This window comes from Podarcis bocagei (genome assembly GCF_964188305.1).
Source record: "Podarcis bocagei genome assembly, chromosome: 3".
NCBI classification, from domain to species: Eukaryota; Metazoa; Chordata; class Lepidosauria; order Squamata; family Lacertidae; genus Podarcis; species Podarcis bocagei.
In genome coordinates, this window is record NC_138127.1 from 12,603,989 (window position 1) to 12,619,353 (window position 15,365).

At 44.0% G+C, this 15,365-nt stretch overlaps 1 long non-coding RNA gene across 4 annotated transcripts in view; it reads left to right on the forward strand.

Moving 5' to 3' along the window:
• LOC308584470 overlaps positions 1 to 15,365 on the forward strand; it is a 479,498-nt gene that overhangs the window by 292,316 nt on the left and 171,817 nt on the right. The window lies entirely within an intron of this gene.

Sequence of the window (15,365 nt, forward strand, 5' to 3'; positions counted from 1 at the left end):
AGACTGGGTTAAAAATCTCCCCTTAAAAGTCTGGGAAGATCTTCAACAGGTGCCAAAAAGACAAGATAGACAGCACCTATCTGATATGTAGGGAGGGGGCATTCCAGAGACAATACATGGTGCCTACAGGGATGCTGTAGAAGTGACATCTGGATCTTTTATATCACCTGCTCCATTATTTCCAGCATTCAATATGTGCAGCAAATCCTGTGTATTTATGTGATAGAGGTTGAATCCTGATAAGTACTGTCTCGGGGGGACAGGAGGCAGGTGGATGTGGGGAAACTCCCTGGTCCTGAATGGGGTAACTGTGCCCCCAAAGGACCAGGGGTGCAGCCTGGAAGTCATTTTGGACTCACAGTTGTCCATGGAGGTGCAGGTCAGTTCTGTGTCCCGGGCAGCTGTCTGCCAGCTCCATCTGATATGCCGACCGAGACCCTGCCTTCTCCCCCACTGTCTTGCCAGAGTGCTATGTACTCTGGTTACATACTTGGACTACTGCAATGCGCTCTATGTGGGGCTACCTTTGAAGGTGACTCGAAAATTACAGCTAATCCAGAACACAGCAGCTAGACTGTTGACTGGGGGTGGCCGCCAGGACCATATAACACCGGTCATAAAGGATATTCACTGGCTCCCTTTATCTTTCCAAGCACAGTTCAAAGTGTTGGTGCTGACCTTTAAAGCCCTAAATGGCCTCAGCCCTGTCTACCTGAAGGAGCATCTCCACCCCCATTGCTCAACCTGGACACTGAGGTCCAGTTCCAAGGGCCTTCTGGCAGTTCCCTCACTGCAAGAAGTGAGGGTACAGGGGACCAGGCAGAGGGCCTTCTCGGCAGTGGCGCCCTCCCTGTGGAACGCCCTCCCATCAGATGTCAAGGAAATAAACAACTACACTGTATCAGAAAGTATAAAATGTTTGATGTTTTATTATGTTTTAATATGTGTTGGAAGCTGCCAAGGGGAGCTCGAGCAACCCAGCCTGATGGTTGGGGTTTAAATAATAAAATTATTATTACAGTGGTATCTCGGGTTACAGACGCTTCAGGTTACAGACGCTTCAGGTTACAGACTCCGCTAACCCGGAAGTAGTACCTTGGCTTAAGAATTTTGCTTCAGGATGAGAACAGAAATCGCGTGGCGGCAGCGGGAGGCCCCATTAGCTAAAGTGGTACCTCAGGTTAAGAACAGTTTCAGGTTAAGAATGGATCTCCAGAACGAATTAAGTTCTTAACCCGAGGTGCATCCTGAAATACATGCGTTGGTGCATTCACAGAAGTAGGGGAAAGCTTTTAGGCTGCAATCCTGCACATGCATACCTGGGAGAGATCAGTTCCTTCTGAGTACACTTATTTAGGATTTCAGTTTCAATTTTGTTCACCAAGGTCTTCTCAACTGAGTCAATAAGACTCACAGAAACACAATTATTTTCTCCTTTTTGCCTCAGCATCTCATTTTATTAACTTACAGAAAACAAACCAACAATGGTCAATAAATAAACAAATAAATAAATCCTCCTTGTAGAATCAATGGTAGCAATGTCAATAACAATGCTGAGATGAAATGAAGCATTATTCTCTCCACAGGGTTTGGCTTAATTCCCCTGACCGGTATGTTTATTTGTTTTGCATGGTTTATTATTACGCATGTGAAGTATTTCAGGTTGTAGTACGTGAAACACAAAATTAGGAGGGGGGCGGGAATCAATAAGGAATATGTTCTTCAAAAACAATAAAGAAAAAGAAAATAGAAGTTAGATATTTACTACAACAGTAAAAAAAAACAAAAATCCATGAAGTTTGTATCAAATATTTTCTTTTATAAAAATATGTAGTAGTTGGAGAGACGAGAAAAGAGAAACAGCTTTGTAATGTGATTTCTTTCTTTTTTTAAAACCCACTTAAAATGTTTTGAATTACACTTTCCTGTAATTCCCAAAGATTTCTTTAAAACCTATAGAAAGTGATTGCTGTAATTAATATATTTAATATGGGAAAATGAAGACATTTGGGATATATAATTTCATGATTGGATTGGTATGTGAATGTTGAACTGACATGATGTGCAATTGAGCTTCCTGAAACAATGCTTGCATAGAGAGCAGCAAAGAGACCTTGACTTGCAAAAGCCCCCGGGGTTTATCCTATTCTTGAAATGTTGAGTGTACCTTTTCATTCTGAATCATCTCCTTTGTAAATACAGGTCGAATTTAGCAGTCATTCACATGGCTCTAATCTGGAATGTATACCATTGTGCTGCCAAACCTCTGCCCAGTTCTGCAGGACTCCCAGTGGCTCATAAACCTGGAGGAATGGAACCCAGTGTGTAACTGGTGGCAGGGCTTGTGGTGGCGGCAACTTTTTTCTTCTGCTTAGAGTGGCATTCGGCTTATGGAAAGTGGACTGTAAATAGTGAGCGCCCACTGGCTCTTTATTTCTTGAAGGAAGGCACTGAGTGCCCTTTGAGAAAGCTGGGGAAGATCAAGCCCAGGATGTGCTCCACCTAGTGGTGTGGAGGAGCACAGCTCCAGTACCTTGTTCCCCAGCAGAAGAACGTTATCTGCAGGATAATATTTTGCTAGTCTTGTGAGCCGTCTTCCTTTATTCACTTGGCAAGAGTCTTTTCTGAACTATTTCTTTTATTGTTACTCTGAGAGAGTTGGGACTCAGCTTGTATTGTTTCAGTGTTATCCAAATTTCTGGCCACTTGAGCCCCAGTTCTTTCAGCACCATCTAGAACTGAGGCAAGACTTTTAAGCTTGAGACTGACATAAAGTGGTAAGGGCATGGATCCCCTCTGCTGAATCCAAAGTTGTGTACATGTCTGCTGCAGTGCAACGACATCCATGGCCCTCTACTTTTGGGACAAGAAATTAGAACCTGCCACTTTCCCAGAAAATCTTGCCTGAGCCATTAGCCCATACCTAGACTCAATGTAGCAGTGAGCAACTCAGTTGTTTAGAGTGTGATGCCCATGCTGCATAAACAGTTCGTTTCAGATGATATGACACTACCCCCCCAATCTCTCTAAGCATGCCAGTTTAAATATGTAGTCGAAGCATCGGTATTGTAATATTTAACTGGCTGCTACTTTAAAATAAAATTGTTGATGTATTTTACCAAAACTATTTATTTCGAAAAAGTTCATCCTTGCAAATCCTGATTTTGTGGTTTGTTTCCCCCTAGCTTGCAGGCGTATTTTGTCCTATATTATAAAAGCAGAATAAAGGCTTTTAGAAACACACCAATATCGGCTCTGTAGGTCTGCTGCTGGAACAGGTTTCAGAATGCTTCTAACATTTCCTCAGAAATTGTACGTTGTTGTCAACCTACCTTTTCATCATGTGGTGAAAGCCTCGCTCCTTCTCTAGATAGGTAAAGAAAGCAAACACACACACACACACACACACACACACACAATCATTATGAGCCGAGCTACAAGTGGATAATTTCAGGTTTACCCACTTTAGTCCCATTAGCGTTCTCCAAATCAGTATTAATTGCTCCAGCAGCAGTGACTGCATCCGCTGAGAACAAGAGGCTCCTTTGTATTTAAATTTTATTGCAATCAGACATCCACATATACTAGAAAGCTACACGTATAAACCTGAACAAGGAGCTGTTTGTTTCAATGGGATCCTGGGGCAAAATCATATGATTTAGAAAGAAGGGGGGGATATGGGAATGTCACAAAACAGCAGGCCGTAATAAGGTAGGCACCAGTATTCGAGGAAAAGCTAAAAGCATGGTTTGTCTGATTGTAGGACTACTTTTAAATGAAAGAAAGCCTTGGGGGTTTGGGTTTGTTGTTTTTTGTAAAAAAGAAACACTTTGCAGCCAGAGGAAGGATTTTGTGTCTCCCAGAAGCTTGCAATCTGAATGTTCAGTAGTAAGTGCAGAAAGTAAACTCTCCATGCCCCAGTACAGAAATTCAAACTGAAATAAGTGAAACCGCAGTACTCATAATGAGTCAGGCCAAGCCCTGTTAACCAGGCAAGATTGGGGAACTGTGCTATTCCTCTGCCGCTACTGTTCTCAGAAATAACGTTCAGGTTAGGGTTTTTTATTAGGCAGCCTGTGCCCATATCAGCTGGGTTCTTTCTGGAACAAAGAAGAGAAAGCTGTCCCTTTGGTGTTCCCAAGCATTCCCGATGCTGTCTTCGTAGCCCCCAATGCAAGCAGGAGGTGCCCTGGCCAGCAGTGTCATGTGTAGACTGCTGAGCTCACCCACATGGAACTTGACTGGCAGAAAGAAATCATGGAGTCTGGAGCCCTTTCTCATCTGTGGATCTACTTGAGGCAGCAGCAAGGAACATTTACTTGTGCATTGATTCAAGTGTGGATAAGCACACCAGCTTGCTTTATGAACAGAAAGCTGGAGCACATACTCACAAGCCGACCTACTTGTGAGCAGGCTTGACATTTCAAGTTTGCAGGGAAGAATGCTTTCCCCCATGCCTGTTCAAACCTTGTCCACAACCAAAGTGGAGCTCGGGGCAGGGACATGGGAGCCAGGGCGAGGTGTAAACAGCACAAGCTATTCTTGGGATGTTCCCCACTGAAAGCAATTGGTTCCAGGCATTCTTGCAAATGTCAGCAATCTGGCAACGAGAGAGACCTTTTCTTGACATCTCTGACACGCAAGGGCATGACTACTTTGTTTCAGTTTTATCAGTGGGTGAGATGCTCTTAGAGAGAACTTCCCTTTTGAAATGTACATGATAACTAAACTGACTTCAGAATAAGGGCACAGGATATCCACAGACTGAACTGCCTGTCTGGAGTTGCCAGATTCAATCTGAAACAGCATTCGTACTCAAATTGCTGGGTGGGGTCCCTCAGCCCTCTAACTTTTTGTGATTACCGCCTTCGCTTTTCTCCCCCTCTCTTAACACTAGGGCTGGATGTAGACACATCAAAGAAGCGTATCAGTTAAACGTGTTGTAAACTTTGTACGAGAAATCGGATGGGCAAAAACAGAACTCCACAGCGCCATCTGGTGTCACGGTGTTATAATGCATATAACAATGCATATAAAGCGCCTTTTCTTTGCCAATGTAGCTGAGTCCTAGAACTCATGGACTGGAACTTAACAACATCAACCATTTTATTATTTATACCCGGCCACTTGCCCCAGCCACTTTCAGCCTGTATGACATAGTGTGTGGAGTAGTGGAGCTTTGCTTGTTGGCTGGGCCTAACTAGACCCAGAGGCTCCCCACCCCTGTCTTGGCCTTAGCAATGGGGACTCCCATTTGGATGCTAGCACTGCCCCTGTGCCTTGAATAGCCATGGAAGAAATGAGAATTTGGGGAGATGCATTATTGCTCAGCATTTCAGCACTGTGGTGCTACAATTATTAAATGAGCATTAACCTTGCATTGAACTGAAAAATGTAAAGCCCAACAATTATAACCTTTTATCTCTGTAGTTCTCCACTGGGAGGTAGAAGCTCACAGCTCAATGAGGGCTTCCAATAGTGGAGGATTTGAAGGTCTTCTAGTAAAAGGAATAAGGAAATAGATCTTTTCATGTAGCAAATCAAGGGCTAAAATGACAGGCCACTTCCTTCCTTCCTTCCTTCCTTCCTTCCTTCCTTCCTTTTCTTTTAATAAAGAGTGAATGGTCCCTTTTTAACAGCTGGCCCTAGCCTTTGGCAGAGTGAGCAACTGCCCATGAACTCTCTTTTAAATGGTTGACCCAACTGTTAGGAAAAGTGAGGCGATCATCTCAAGAAGCAACTGTTGGAAGGGAAGGACCAGTAGCCAGGTGTTGGAGGACAGAACATATGTGCACGGCTAGCCTGCTGTCCTCAATAATGGTGACGGACATTGAAGTAAGATTCAACCACCGGTCTAGTCATCTTCTGTATGTGGCATGGGGGCAGGTGGAAGGTCTATCTTGCCCTTTGCCTAGGCAGCAAAGAGTGGTATGCAGCTAAATAACTGTTCAAGTGGAACAACTTCCATTTGCACAATAGAGCTTCTCCCTCTCCTTCCCTTGCTTGCCCTCTAAATCTGTTCAAGGGGTTTCCCCAGTCCTCCAGAGCAGATTGGTGCAGGGGCACACAGAGTGGAGAGGAAATTTCCACTGGGGAAACGAACCCACGTGTTTGGATTCATAGATGAACCCACCCAAGTTCTAACTGATTAATCAGTAGGACGCATTTTATTTGGTTGGCTGGCAAGTTAGAAGCTTCACTTCTCAGTTTTCTGAGACTATCTCATTTTGGAATATCGCTGAAATAAGGAATGAAAAAATAGAACACTGAATTCTTCTGAGAATGAAAGGTAGCATTATGTTTGTTCAATTGTTTTCCTACTTCCTTCTGTCTTTCAGAAAGGCGCCTATATTGAGACTCTAGGGATCTGCAAATATATTTAAATTTAATTGATTGATCCATTAATCAGTTGAAAAGCAGATGATTAATCAACTAAATATTCTTTAATCAATTTACAGCTTTAGTTTAATTACAAACAGGCTCATTTAAATGCGTAACATAATAAGTCTTAATTTACCAACTTAATGTCTCATTAACCAACTATTATTTTAGAAAATGTGCAAATAATATTCCGGACTATAAAGAGGGCTTTGTTGGATCAAATTTCAATATTATACGTAAGCAGCAGCTAAATGGTACTTTTCGCTTCTCAACTCTTAGCAAATATATGGGAAGAGAATTAGAAGTCCCAAGGAGATTGGAAAATGAGTACGAGAAAGTGAGTGGCGCAGTCAGAGACAAAGTAGCAGAGCTACCCTACCTAGACAGTGCAAGGTGGCAAGAAAGGGGGTTAAGACTGTGAGACGTAATGGCAGAAGCAATGGGTTGGCTCTGTTGCTGTATCCACACAGCCCTAATCTTGTCACTGCCCTGCCTCACCGCAGTCCTATCTGCAACAACACAGGTATTGGGATGGTGGCGCCACCACCATCTCCACTGGTCCTGCCTATAGATGTCAACTCAAAAGGAAGTCCCATTGAGTTCAGCTTGCAGGTAAGTGAATATGCAATTGTTGCCAGTCTGTCATCCTATGGTCCTGGGAGGGTGTCCAAAAGTCCTTAAGAAGCATTAGGTCTCCCTCCCTCCCTCTCTCTCTCTCTCTCTCTCTCTCTCTCTCTCTCTCTCTCTCCAAGTGTGGCTAGAAGGGCCCAACCTTGGAGACGGAGAACTGTTGTCAGATGCCTCCTCACCATGGCGAAAACTTCTGCAGCCCTTGCCATCTTGTGTTGGAACTTTGATGTCAACAGGGTCCTAAGGGAGGCATGTTGAGAGTGAACTGGGGTCTCTTCCAGGGAAGGCATTGCTCAAAAGAATTTACCGTATTTTTCTGTCTATAAGACGCCCCCATGTATAACACGCCCCCTATTTTGAGGAACTCTAATTTAAGAAAATGCAGGGAGATGGCCCCCGTGTATAAGACGCCCCCAAATTTTGAACATTATTTTTTAGGGGGAAAACCTAGTCTTATACGGTAAGTTGTTTATTATTTGTTTATTTATTTAATTTATTTATTTAATTTATACTCCACCCATGTGGATGGGTTTCCCCAGCCACTGAAAATATTCCTGAACCTGTTCCATTATTTCCACGTCTCCTAAAATATCAATAGGTCTACTGAAATATATGCTATTCTACTGATGGTCTGAAAAACACATCTGCATAACACAAATCTACTGATATTTTACCTTATATGAATCCCACAATGAAGCAGCAGTAAACTCTGTACAAGCATTCTACACTTATATCATGTGGGTACATATTGTTCCCAACACGGACTGTCATTTAAGTGCTTTTCAAACACATCTAACATGTCTAGTCCTCCATCCCATCTTCCCAACTACACATTCCCCTTGCATATAAAGTTCAAGAAATCACTTAGCAGTGACTGTTGATGAGAATTACATCAATGTGAAAGTTACAATGGCAAGGCAGGCAGTCACAGACTGAACTACAGGAGTCTGTTGGCTACAGTTAGCCCCTGCAGGCACACTTAGCTTTCCCCCACAAAACAACAGATCTGGTTTGTTGAAAAAAATATTGTATTTCCTGTAGTGCTCAAGGGGGTTTCGGGACAAGTTTCAGCTACTTTACGGCTTATTGAATAAAGACCAGTGCTATATAACTCAGATTGCTTCTATGCATCTTTTCTAAAATTGTGAACTTGGTATTAAAGTTGTCAGGATACTAAGCATTATTATGATGATGAAATAGCAAATTATGATCAAAATGTGAGCTGTAAGAGGGGCTAGGTGGAGTGCAATGGCATTATAATGTTCCTTGTTTATAAAATTATATTATTATAATATAAAAGAAGTGGGTGCAGCTTTTTGTTTTCCAGTAAACATAGACAATGCTATGCTCAGACCTTCCGAGTGTCCCTATTTTCCAGGGACAGTCCTGGATTTACAGAATCCGTCCCGGTTTCTAATCCAGGAATGTCCTGCTTTTCCTTAGGGTAATGTTAAAGGGAACCCTGACCATTAGGTCCAGTCGTGGCCAACTCTGGGTTGCGGCACTCATCTTGCTTTATTGGCCAAGGGAGCCGGCGTACAGCTTCCGGGTCATGTGGCCAGCATGACTAAGCCGCTTCTGACAAACCAGAGCAGCGCACGGAAACGCTGTTTACCTTCCCACCAGAGTGGTATCTACTTATCTACTTGACTTCATTCTTTCGAACTGCTAGGTTGGCAGGAGCAGGGACTGAGCAACGGGAGCTCACCCCGTCGCGGGGATTCAAACCGCCAACCTTCTGATCGGCAAGTCCTAGGCTCTGTGGTCTAACCCACAGCGCCACCCATGTCCCTTGCTTTTCCTTAGGACGTCCCTATTTTCATCAGAGAAATGTTGGAGGGTATGGGGTTAGGCAACCCCCGAGCCAAGGAGATAAGTAGCTATATAACCTTTATAATATATAACCTGGAAGCATCCCTGCATAGGGAAGTTTTTAAAAATGTTTAATGCTATATTATGTTTTATATATGTTGGAAGCTGCCCAGAGTAGCTGGGGCAACCCAGTCAGATTGGTGGGGTATACATAGTATAACAATAACAATAAGAACAATAACAACAACAACGATAGAATAGGATGTCCCCATTTTCATCAGAGAAATGTTGGAGGGTACGTAGATGGAGCAATGACCTAACTGGGTACATGGTTCAACCCTGGCTCAACTGCACAGGCTGCCCAATTCAAAGCACTGGTTTTGACCCTTAAATGGCTCCGGTTGTTTCCTTTTTTTCTGGGAAAGGTGGCATGTTCAGGTAACATGGTACAGTATGTCACTTGGCCATAAGCTCCCATTAACAGCTACACACCAGATAAAAAAGTCAATAAATATTTGTCCCTAATGCTGTTGAAGTAAAACAGAGCACAAAAGCATGTCTTGCTATGTCCCTCTTACATCGCTTCCCTGTCATCGTCCTTCGCACCTCTTTCCAATGAAAAGGATATGATGAAGACCGCCAGTATTAACAGGAGAGAGAAAGGAAAGGCTCAGGTAGAGAATCTATATCACTTTTCTCACTTCCTTCAGAATGCATCACCTCGTCATCATACCTCACAGAGCAGGACCGTCCAGACTGGGAGTGAAACTGTGGGTTTGCTGACACTCAAAGCTGAGCACTGAACACCGAGCACAGTTTGTGTCCTCTCTCAAGTCAGTTCTTCTCACCTTGCAAAGGCCTCCCAGTTACACACTTAAGTGAAAATGCAGTGCTTAAAGGGTCACATGGACCTTCTTTCTGTTTTTCTTTTTCTTTTTTCTTTGTCTGGCTGGAGAGTGCATTTGCCAGCGCCTCAGACCTCTCCTAAGCAGCTGCGCACACACAACGCCCGTGAGGAAAAACACCCTCGCATCTGCTGTGTCATGACATGGGGTGAGGGACGGACGGCGATGGGAACAAAAAGAGACTGCCACATGCCCTGAACCTCTGCCAGCAACAGCCTCCTCTCCTCTCCCCACCCACACGAGCAGCCATTTCTTCTCGGTCCTCACACTGAATCTGCCTTTCTTGCTTGCACCAATTGCTGAGCCAGTGGACTGGCGATAATTAATCTCCTTTTGTGCAGGATTGTGATGTAGCCATTGATCTTGCAGGCTGCAGAGGGCTTTTGACAAGTGTTGTACAACCCAAACCCCACAGGAGGGGGAAAGAAAGCACCCCTCCTTCATCGCAGTTCATGGGTTTTTCCTCCCTCTGCCACATAATTAGATTTCTGGCAGATGAAAGCTCTTATTTGTTTGCAGCATGCATGCATGTGTGTGTGTGTGTGTGTGTGTATACACCCCCCTTTCTGAGGTTTTATTTAAAATTACGTATAAAAATATTTATATGCTACCAATGCATATAAAATATCAAGGTGATGTACGGCAACTTATACAGTCTATGCAAGTGCAATAAAACATAAAACACCATAAAAACAATACAAAACAATCATTAAAATGAGTGGCAAATCAAGAAACTGAAACTGCATAGGCATTTCAGCGTAAAGAGGTTGAGAGTTTCCTGAAGGTCACAGACAAGGATGTCTGCTGAATCTCTGTTGGAAGGGTGTTCTACAGTATAGGACCAGGGCAACACTAAGTTTTAGTGTTTAGATGCTTTAGTTTAGATGCTCAAAAATGTTTTGAAACGTTTTAAGTTGGTTTTAATGGTTTTTTTAATGTTTTTTTGTTATTTAAAAAAGGTTATTTTAAACTGTATTGTTTCAACATTTTGATGTCCGTCACTCTGGACTCCTTTGCGAGGAAAGGCAGGAAAGAAATGTTGAAAGAAGAGGGGGAAACCAGTTGGGCCCCTGGAATACAGGAGATAACCAACAACACTCTTCCAGATGATCACAGAGATTGAGCTTTGATGTTGCTGCAAGGGTTACTTTGCCAACGCCTACGAAAAGCTGTGAACACTTTTAAAGTGCCATATTAATGCTCCATATTATATTGAGAGTAAAATTCAGTTTGCAATTGCAGGGATATTTGGGGAGGGTTTCTTGTTTTGCTTTTAAAGCATCAGGATACAAATATTCAGGATCCATGAATCTGTTATTTGGCCGCATGGGCATTAGTGATGATAAGTTATTATTTATATGCCACCCATCTGACTGGGCTGCCCCAGCCACCCAACAAAAAATAATAATAGTAGAAGCACAATACAACATCACACACTAAAAATGTCTCCAAACAGGGCTGCCTTCTCGTGTCTTTCAAAAATCTGTTTGGCATCTGTTGGGAGAACGTTTCACATGGTGGGCTTGACTACCGAAAAGGCTCTCTGCCTGGTTTTTCTACTGATTTTAATAACAAGGGCAGCTCTGCAGACATAATGGGGAATGGAAGTATCCCCAGAAAGGAAGCCAATGGAAAAAAACTAGCTTTCGTGGGCACTTCGGTGTGCAGTGAATGTTTAGTGCTTTGGTATGCAGGCCCATAATTGCTTCATACCATCCAAGCTTCCCCATATCAGCCTTTCTCACCTTGTGGGCTACAAGGCCCATCACCCCTAGCCATTGGGTGATGTACAGATCTAGAGAGAATGTATAGATCTGATAGAATGGGATCTAGAGTCCAACCTTGTCTGGAGGGCCACTGGTTCTCCATCCCTGCTGTAAGGCCCTTTCCCATTTCTTCTGTTGGTGCCACTCTCTGCAGAAGATATGCATCTTCTGCAAGATACTAGGTTATTATTATTAGGTAAAGGGACCCCTGACCATTAGGTCCAGTCGTGGCCGACTCTGGGGTTGCGGCGCTCATCTCGCTTTATTGGGGGGGGGGATTCGAACCGCCGACCTTCTGATCAGCAAGTCAGGCTCTGTGGTTTAACCCACAGCGCCACCCATGTCCCGTTGTTATTATTATTAGAGCAGAAGATTTGCTTCCTTCCAAAGAGGCCCATAGAGTTGCCCTTTAAGCATCTACCATAACTAGGCAGCTTCAGAGTACCTTGTTGTGTTTTTACGTTAATGAAAATAAAGTGACTTGGCCATGGGTGGAAAGAACAATTGTTCTAATAAGCAGAAAATGAGTGTCAGTCCCCTCAGACAGAATTACGATAGATGTCTCCCACCCTTCACACAAATACTTCTCTAGGTGTTTGGTTGCCTCCCTCCCCACTTCACACACTGCTTTCTCAAACGCTCACCTCTATCTTGTTTCTCTGCATAATGTCGCTTAATAATTCCCAAAGGGGAAATGTCACACTTCCTGCCTTTGCTTTCCAGTTGGAACCCAGAATCCAATTATAAACCCATTAAACAGTGGTAAAACACTCTCTGTTGGGAGTATGTCTTTTTTTTTTAGAGCTACATTTGCAGTATCCATTTACAGCAGGATCCTGGAAGAACCGTTGTGCCAAGAGGTGTAGGCAAAGTTTATAAAAGAATGACTGCCAGATCTCAACATTACGAGGCTGTCCCTCCCCCCCCGACCCCCTTGTCCCTTCCCCCTCCTCACTCACCCATCCCCCCCAAAAAAATTGGAGAGACTTGCTTGTGTTAAATGATGATTCTGTGCCACCCAAGCAATTAGGAAACATGCTGAACAATTAATTAGACTGGTGTTATTTGGACCATAAAGAGGAGAAAGACCCCAAACATTACTCTTTTAAGTGGTTCTAATTGAGAATGAGGACCCTCCATCGTTACACTCCAAGGTCACATCTGCACTGTACAATTAAAGCATGTCTTTCCCCATGGCTTTCCCCAAAGAATCCTGGGGGCTATAGCTTGTTATGTTCCCAGGATTTCGGGGGAGAAACTATGTGCTTTAAATATATGGTGTGGATGTGTCCCAACTCCTATGAGCTCCAGCCCATATGGCTAGTGATAAGAGATTATGGAGGTTGGGGTCGAGCAACATCTGGCAGACTGCAGGTTCCATATCCCTGGTGTAGTGGCTGGCAGTGTATTCCTGCACTTGCGTGTCTACCTAGGTGACAGCCATTGCTTGAGGAAATAAACTCTGAGGTGGGAAGCATACCCTCCAACACTTCTCCAATGAAAATAGGAACGTCCTATTCAATAATAATAATAATAATAATTTATTTATACCCTGGCCATCTGGCTGGGGTTCCCCAGTCACTCTGGGCGGCTCCGAACAGAATATTAATAAAATAATAATAATAAAGTGACAAAACATCAAACATTAAAAGCTTCCCTAAAGAGGGCTGCCTTCAGATGTCTTCTAAAAGTCAGATAGTTATTTCCTTGACATCTGATGGGAGGGCGTTCCACAGGGTGGGCACCACTACTGAGAAGGCCCTCTGCCTGGTCCCCTGTAACCTCACTTCTTGCAGTGAGGGAACAGCCAGAAGGCCCTGGGCACTGGACCTCAGTGTCCGGGCTGAATGAAGGGGGTGGAGATGCTCCTTCAGGTATACTAGACCGAGGCCATTTAATAATAATAATAATAATAATAATAATAATAATAATAATAATAATAGTAGTAGTAGTAGTAGTAGTAGTAGTAGTAGTAGTAGTTATATCCTGCCCATCTGACTGGGTTGCCCCAGCCACTCTGGGTGGCTTCTAGCATACATAAAAACATTAAACCTTAAAAAACTTCTCTATACAGGACTGCCTTCCAATGTCTTCTAAAGGTTGTATAGTTACTGGGACTTATCTCCTTGGCTTGGGGTCACATAAGTCCATACCCTCCAGCATTTCTCTCATGCAAATAGGAACCATACCATCCATCCAGCATTTCTCCAATGAAAATCGGGACACCCTAAGGAAAAGCAGGACATTCTGGGATCAAATCAGAAACCAGGATGGCTTCTGTAAATTCGGGACTGTCCCTGAAAAATAGAGACACTTGGAGCATTGGAGAAGGGATTGGTTCAAATCCCAGGCCTGGTATAAATTCACTGGTGAGCCCCCAAATAGGAGATCTATGAGCGGGATTTTCTAGAGAGGTGTATTTGCTTTTTAGTAATTAGGTGCCACACATGCAAATGTTTGGGAGACTGGGAAAGTGGTATTCTTGGGGAGAGAAAAAGTATTTAACTATTCTTCCTGTTGTCCTCCCACCCCCACCCCCTTTGCTATTATCTCTTTGTGGGGAAATATGACAGCATCTCACCCCCTCTCCAAAGAGTTAATAGCAACTGGGGGAAGAATGATTTAGGCTGGGAAAGGGAAAGAAAGAATGAGTTAAACACCTTCTCCAAGAATGCTGATCCCCCAATTTCAAAGCAATCACGCACTGTGTTGTTTAGCTTTTTTTTTTTTTAATGCATCTCTCAGCCTCATTCCCCCTCACCCCTGTGATGTGAGAACTATCCTACTGGCCTCTCTCGCAGCATTGTTGTAAGAACAATTGTGAACAATGTTTATGAAGTGGTTTGAGCGCTTAGGAAGAATGCTAATCAAATGCTGCGTTATTCGCCACTGAAATAATCCACCCCTCTGGTCCTCTCACGACTGAGGTTTAGCATTCACATGGTTAAGCGGAGAGTCGGGAGAGCAAACACCTTTCGTCGACTTTAATGGGCTACCACAGTACAGCCCGTAAAGGTAAAGGTAAAGGGACCCCTGACCATTAGGTCCAGTCGTGGCCGACTCTGGGGTTGCGGCACTCATCTCGCTTTATTGGCCGAGGGAGCCGGTGTATAGCTTCCGGGTCATGTGGCCAGCATGACTAAGCCGCTTCTGGCGAACCAGAGCAGCACACGGAAACGCCGTTTACCTTCCCGCTGGAAGCTACCTTACCTATTTATCTACTTGCACTTTGACGTGCTTTCCAACTGCTAGGTTGGCAGGAGCTGGGACCGAGCAACGGGAGCTCACCCTGTCGCAGGGATTCGAACCGCCGACCTTCTGATTGGCAAGTCCTAGGCTCTGTGGTTTAACCCACGTCCCAGTACAGCCCATAGTAGCTCATAAATGCTGTGCAAGGATGCACTCTGTCTGCCACGTAGGGGGAGGGGAAGCATACTGCAACCACTTGCAGGCGGGATCTGCTTTCTAATAAGTTTTATCTAATCTTATCATCTGTCGCAGAACAGTTGCTTCCAAGGCCTCTTCCAGCCCACGTGGCAGTATGGCCTTTGAGAGCCTTGCAATACAGAATCGCATGCCAAACCTCTGCATGAGCATGCAAACCAGATGACCAGCTGGTGTAATGAAGCCCACTCGCCAGGTGTCCCCCAACTGTGCAGAACCCCAATCCCCTAAGGTTCCATGTTCCTACTTTGCTCAGATTTCATTTCCTTCCCTTTCCTGTTGCTGCTTTAGGCTCCTCTCAATCTACATCTGGCACCGGCCCGACCACAAATTTGCATTGATCTCTTGCAGTAAGAAGTTTTCATTACTTGGCTAATAAAACGCAGCCCGCTCGTCATATCTACAGGCTTTTCAGCATTTGTGACAT